This window comes from Cebus imitator, unplaced genomic scaffold (genome assembly GCF_001604975.1).
Source record: "Cebus imitator isolate Cc_AM_T3 unplaced genomic scaffold, Cebus_imitator-1.0 Scaffold347, whole genome shotgun sequence".
NCBI lineage: Eukaryota > Metazoa > Chordata > Mammalia > Primates > Cebidae > Cebus > Cebus imitator.
Window position 1 is genome coordinate 2,396,282 of NW_016107662.1, and position 6,940 is coordinate 2,403,221.

Here is a 6,940-nt window from a genome sequence, read left to right on the forward strand (position 1 = left end):
AGTTTTGCTTTTTAAAATGGCTATGGTAACTACTTATCAATATATATAATATTGGATATTATGAAGGTACAAGTTAATTGTGTATTCCTGATTATATCTATTTTTGAGGTAACGTTCATTGCTTCTGTAGAAAATGTGACATCTAGGAGGGGTACAGCTCAGGGGTAGAGTGTGGGGCTGCAGATCAAGCAAATGTAACATCTTATTTTTATATGTACAGAAATATTCTGAGTAAAATGCTAATTTTCAGCAAGTTTTTATTGTTAAGTTACTATAAGAAACATTATGTTAGAAGTACATATTCAAATGAAAACTTGTCTCTCCAGTGACATTTGAAACACACCATCTGCATTATGTGCTATAGTAGAATTCAGAGAACAGCTCCTTCCCTTTATATATAATAGTCATTCTATTATAAATCAGTTTAACATAAAATACTTTGCTTAGAGAAAGCAATACATTAGTATTAATTTTCTGATGGAAACACATTCTTAATTTTCACATCATAAGTGTCTGTAATATGCCATGTGTCATGTGATACATTAGAGAGAAGAAAATCCTAAAATCAAAAAACAAAAAATGTGAAAGAAGTGTATTGTAGAACAAAAAGAAGAAAAAAAGTCTCTAAGTTGGTTTAAATTCAGTCAGCTAAAATAGATAAAGTATGTCTTTGTCTATCTGGACTAGGTCAACTCCTAAACCTAGTTTAAAAGGCAGTTGACTCAATTTTTCTACCAAAAGAGAAAAATGAGGGCAAGTACAGTCTAGAAGAATTTTTAAATGAGACAAACTGACAGAATATAACATGGTGTCCCATCAGATGATGTGGTGTTTTGACTGCATGGCTACAGAGGGCTATAATTTAAATGCCATTAAAGACACATAAGCTTTAGCATGGAGACAGGAATACTGTAAAATCTTTTGGGCTGTAGTCACAATGCAGATAAAATTGTTCCTTTGATCTGGCAATGCCAAAGTCTGTTGTCCAGAAGGGAAATGTCTTCGCGCTTCTGTCTTAAACTAAGGCAGATTTCGTTTTTCAGATCTAAGCCATTTTGTGAACACCTTATAAAATAAAGTGCATTTTTATCAAGCAGAGCTTAGGTTTCTTCCATTGTTATTTTAGGTTACTTTATGATTTTGTAGTGCTCAAAAATATGTGCCCAAAATACACACATCTGGGTTGAAAGTGACGAGATTCTAACTTCAAATGTCTTGATGTGAACAGTGTAGTGGCATTTGTATGCTAGGAGTTATGAGCATTATAGTTCTCTTTTTTATATGCTTTTCTTGTTAAGCAATGGTGATATTTTGTCATAAGACTGAGCTGAACGTAAACACACACATTCGACCTCTATAAGAAAGCTCAGCAGTTAAAAGTCTGTAATCAAATACACGCTGCACAATTTGCAAAATCACACCTAATGCTCTCCAGATTGTCTCTAAATTTTAAAAATTATAAAATGTTAACAATTTTTAGGCATTAAATTGTAATTTGAAATGTATATATTACATTATTAAGGGGAAGCTACAATGTGGGAGATTTTCATAATAAATTCGTTATGTCTTATTCCTTTAAAAAACCAGAAAAAAAGAAGCAGTTGTTGGGATTTACACACAGTCTTGATGGCTTGTTGTACATGACCTATTACATTTATGCCAAATACATATATAATATGTGAATGACAGTATGTCAACAATAGCTTCCGGTACCCAGTACATTTTAGGTCCTAATGACTTATATGGCAATTCTCCTTCATATTAAAAAATAAGGAATATCATGTTTAAAAAGTATATAGTGAGTTTGAGTTAGAGATACAGATATTTTTGCCAAGATCAAATCTAGTATTAAAAATATTTATCTTGCTATTCTAATTAGACTTAAGAACTATTTCCAGTTTCTTTCCTAGGTGAAAATTTAGGGATAATTAAAGGCAGTTTGTTTATCAGTCAAAACTAACATTTTCATTCTGTCAAAATTTATGTTATTAGGTGAGAAAATCTTGATAATAAACTTCACTAAAGTCAAGTTTGAATAACTGAAAGGCAAAATGCCTTATGCATAAATCATCTGTTTATTTTATTTTCTGCCTGGATACATTTTATTATATTACGGCATAACACAATTCTTAAAGCCAAGTTTCTGACCAAGAGGTCTTTGGAAAGTAAAGAATGATTTTTAAATGTGTAAGAAAAAGGAAAAGAAAAAGAAACAGCTTAATCAGCACTATTTCTGACACAAATTGTGCTCAAAGTAAAGCAATTCATACATATTGGGCATTTCTGCAAAACACTCATCAGCAAGCAAATAGTCAAAATCAAAGCCTGTAACTGAACCCTTCAATAATATTGTTATAAATATTTGATAATTTCAACCATTTGTCATGTAGCAAAGGATATCTATAACTTTCAGCTGAAAGGATGTGCTTTCTTTGTTCTAAATATTTGAGATCAGTTTGTATTTAATAGAAACAGAAACACAGTTTGCTGTCTGGCCCAACAAGGAAAGTAATGGAGATACTTCTGTTGAAAAGCCTTTCCTTAGTGTTTACTATTCCCCACCTTTGACATACTATTAGTAAAGACTCTAGAAGACAACGTCCCTGAAAACAGTGTTCCAGCATCCTCCTTGTGTTTCCCCCAAAGCTCAAAACGTTATGTCAAATGATTGCTGCCTGACTGTAGAATGGTGTACCCATGTCTCCTTTGTGTAAGTGGATCCCTTGGCAATAAAAAGTATATTACTGGCATTTTGTCCAGACCTCTGCAAAATATCAATGATGTGTAAAGACACCATCATATAAAAATAATTCTGCTTTACTGATTCTGAAAATAATTTATCTGACTATGAATGTCCAAGAACAACCCAAGATTCATACAGCGTTTCCTATGACTCATTGCAGGCTGATGTAAAGTGAACTTTAGTTAAGACAAGAAACGCAAGCAGCATGAATGACAATAAAACAGTTGTATTTTTTGTGTCTGATTTTGAAATCGTTTTTAAAAAACTTCTGTCAACGTCTTTCTAGAATCCATAATTGCTAATGGTTACAAGTATCAGCCCCAGGAAAATTGCCTCGTGAGATTTTCTGCAGCAGTGAAGGTAAACAAACCAGTCACTTTCTAAACAAACATTGCTTTAATGGTTATTTAAGCCTGCACTATACCTTGGAGCATTAGAATAATAGGATAATGCACAATATCTTCTGATTGCCATAGGAGCACTTGAATAAAACCGATCAAATGCTTAAACATACACAGAATCAGTGTAATAGAAAATATATTACAAATGCCTGGCAAAAATATTTTTAACGAGAAAAGGATATCAGAAATTAGAGTAGCTGAATACAAGGCATCAGCAATCACTTAAAGTGAACTATTAAATTGTGTGTGAGAGAGAACAGAGAGAAAGAATAGGAGAGAGGAAAGAGCTTGAGATTTAATCAGTATGAGTGTAAAATTCCAGAAGAAATAATTAAGCAAAGAGAAGTATTAAATTTAATTAGAATTTAGGGCAAATAAAAATATACAATGGAAAACTTTACCATATTTTAGAAGAAATGTTGGGAAGAGGGAAAATAGAAATGAAAAATAAAATGTATAAACTAAATCAAAATCATATGTAATTAATTATATTTTTGCAGAGCTTTGCTGTGAAGTAAAGGAATCCTCAATCTGTTCTGCAGCAATGCAGTTTAGGTTCTGTGAGATGATTGGCAATCATTTTGAGTAACAAAATAATTGTGGAGTAGTACTAAAATCCATTTCATTCTTAATTTGATGAACCAAAGACACTAATGGTCTTAAAATGAGAATAATAATTATTTGTAGCCATTTAAAGATAAATTTACATTAAATCAATCTAGCAGTCAGCTCTTTGATTATTTTTAAAGAATAGGAGCAATCTGAAAAAACAACATATAGATTTATCAGCTCAAAAACACGAAATAGGTTTAGACATTTGGTGACGCTAAAATGCAGTTGGATTTGCCCAATACTTAGTAGTTTTGCTCCCCTTTTGGAGGTCTTGATTTCTAGAAAATTCATAAGTATCTGCTGTGTAGGCCAATACAGAGCATGATGATTCTCACAATACTTTTTAACTTAATTAATTCTCTTCCAAGGATTTAAATAGGAGCATATGTTTGGGTAAGTCTTCTTCCATGCTGATCATTTGAGAAAATGATAGCAGAAGTGAATATCAGCAGAATGAGCTTTAATTACTCTGATATGCGACTCTACATTTAAAATGATTAAATTTGGAATATGACATCAGTAAGACAAAGACAACATTAACACCTGTGAGTGGTTCAGATTGTGACATGTTGTCCATTTGCGTGTAATTCCAAAATGTGGTTGCCACAAAATAATGTGTTCACCAATATCCAAGCTTTTTAAAAAGCTGCCAGAAAATATCAAAACAATTGGTGCTCTTTGGAATGTATAGTTAACTTCCTGCTAGGAGAGGAGTCGCAGCTGCCACAGCAGCAGTGGGTTTCCAGATGTCAAGGCTGTGAGGATAGTGAGGTAATTGCAGGAAGGAAGGGATACAATTTTGTTATCACAGATTACCCTCCCCATTGAAAAGGCTAGATACAGCATCAGTGTCACTGCTTTGGATACGCATATTATGAACTGGAGGTCCTCATGCTGAAGTGTGGAGATCTGTATATTTGCTTCCATGGAGAAGGCTGGGCCAGACTTATTAAAATGTGTGGGAAACAGAGTAAATGCTCTCAAAGCTCTATCATTGGATTTATAAAGCATCTATAAGAGTTAATAAGGACAATAACCAAATAAGAAATTTTAACTGTAAATGTTCCAGTACTATAGCTCACCCACTGAATTAAGAGAAAACAAAATATTTAGATACCAATAAATTAATCAGCAAATCTGCTTAAGGCTGTCTTTGTATACTAGTGACTGGGTGGAGGGAACAGATGATGATTTTTTTCAGTATTCAACCTAGAAGAAATTCTTTCTCAACTTCCCATGCTATGCAGTCAAAAGAGTACAAGTTAGTGAAAACTCTGCTTTTCATTCAGAAGCTACAATCATGTTGCCATATTTCCACATGGGAATTTTAAAGACTACAGTATTTTGACATATTTTATTGTCAAAACCAGTACATATTTGTCCACACAAGCTAAATTGAAATTAATTGATGAAATTCAATTTAATAATTCCTTTTTTTTTCCATTGAAGGGTCTGTCTTAATGTACTGAATGTAGATACTAGTTTAAGTTTCCTTGTAAATGAATGGGATAATTGGTGCATCAGTTTCACCTAAAATAAGGCAGGATTGAGGATATTGTGAGAGTGATCAGTAGTGAACAGTTCTGGATTCATTCTACCAGCCATGAAGAGAGGGACTTCTCATCTCACTCATACCAGATACACTCTCCTCCACTAAAACACTAAGCTTTTCATAGTTTTAGAGGACACTTGCCTATCACTGTTGAATTACACTGAGCTATTAATGGTCAACTAAACGGCCAAAAGTCCCATGTGCAGTTCTTACTTCGTGGCTCTCACATTCTGTAGAATTTTGAAATCAGGACTAGAACTTCATGCCTGTCTTGCTAAACCTGGCCTATTATATCTGGCTAAGGGATGCTGGATTGTACAATTTAGAGAGTACCACCTCTATCACCAACTCTTAAGGGTTCTTCCTGAAGTTGCACAGCCTTTATCGCTGCAGGTGGCCTGTCTACCTCTGAAAAATTTTTTTTAAATCATGGATAATTTGTTCACTATAGTAGATTTCCTCTAGTTTAATTAATAATATATCTTAAATTTAATAGAATCCTGTCAACGTTTAAATAAAATTATTGAATTAGTGGGGGTTTAAAGTACACTGAGGTGATAACATATGGAAGGGCAAGAGCTATTGAGTACTTTAGGGAGGGTTGAAGACTGAGAGGGTAAATTGATTAATTCTTCCTTGGCAGGTGAAATAAGAATAATTATAAGAAAATGTGAACAAAATATTGATAACAAGAATTTGCCAGTCTAGGAAAATGAACTCTGACTTTGTCGCAGGCCTTTGGAAAAAGGTTTTTAGCTAATTCAAATCCCTGTTTAGGAGCTGGTTATCAGTTTTGTTTTTCTGTTAAGGTTTCCTGTCTTTCCATGGCATGTAAAGAATCTCTCATTAAAACCAACCACTCTCATTCTTTCCCGTGGTAATGCTGATTTGGTCTATTGTAAAAAAGAAAATCCTAATTAATATAGTTTATTTTTTTATCTACACCGCCTTTGCTATTTTAATAAAGAGAAAGTTCTCAAGTCAAATAAGATGTACCTAAAATTAAGCATGTCTCTAGAACAATGACTATAGTACTGGGTCACCTGAGAACCTGTTAGGAGCACAGGTTCTTCAGAAACTCTGAATATGAAGCCCAGCAATATGCATTTCAAAAAACCCTCCAAGTAATTCTGTCACAGCTAAAGTTTGAGAAATTTTGACCTAGCAAATTTATAGTAGCTAAGTGTTCGTTCAGTAACTCAGTTGAAAGAAATAGTGACCCAGCACTTGGTTAAAGGAAATTGTGATTTCTTTTCGATTTGAACATATTCACGATAAAAATGTCTTGTCACATTTCAAATATACTGGCAAGGATAAGTTCTCATATCCACTTTTCCTTTTTATGGCATGTCATGTTATTTGTTATCAGGGAAAGACTTCACTGTAATTTAAAAGTGCAACATACAGAAAAGAAGCATTGTTGCCCTAAGCTCTTCATAAAGGAAAAATTTGAACCATAAACATGCCACCATTTTATCATTGAGTTTCTACAACTTGGACTATAAAGCCTCCCAAGTTCAACATCTGAATTTTCATACTGCAGATTCATGGTAATATGTTCAGCAACATTACAGTTAATACCTGAAAGAAACTGATCCCACCTCTATCCTTAGTGAACAATACTGGGTCTAC

General features: G+C 33.5%; 1 long non-coding RNA gene across 1 annotated transcript in view; it reads right to left on the minus strand.

Moving 5' to 3' along the window:
* Positions 1-240: 240 nt before the first annotated feature.
* LOC108287572 overlaps positions 241-6,940 on the minus strand; it is a 50,106-nt gene continuing 43,406 nt past the window's right edge. The window contains exon 2 of the long non-coding RNA XR_001818388.2: positions 241-6,940. This exon is cut by the window's right edge and continues 5,786 nt beyond it. This is a non-coding gene — a long non-coding RNA (uncharacterized LOC108287572).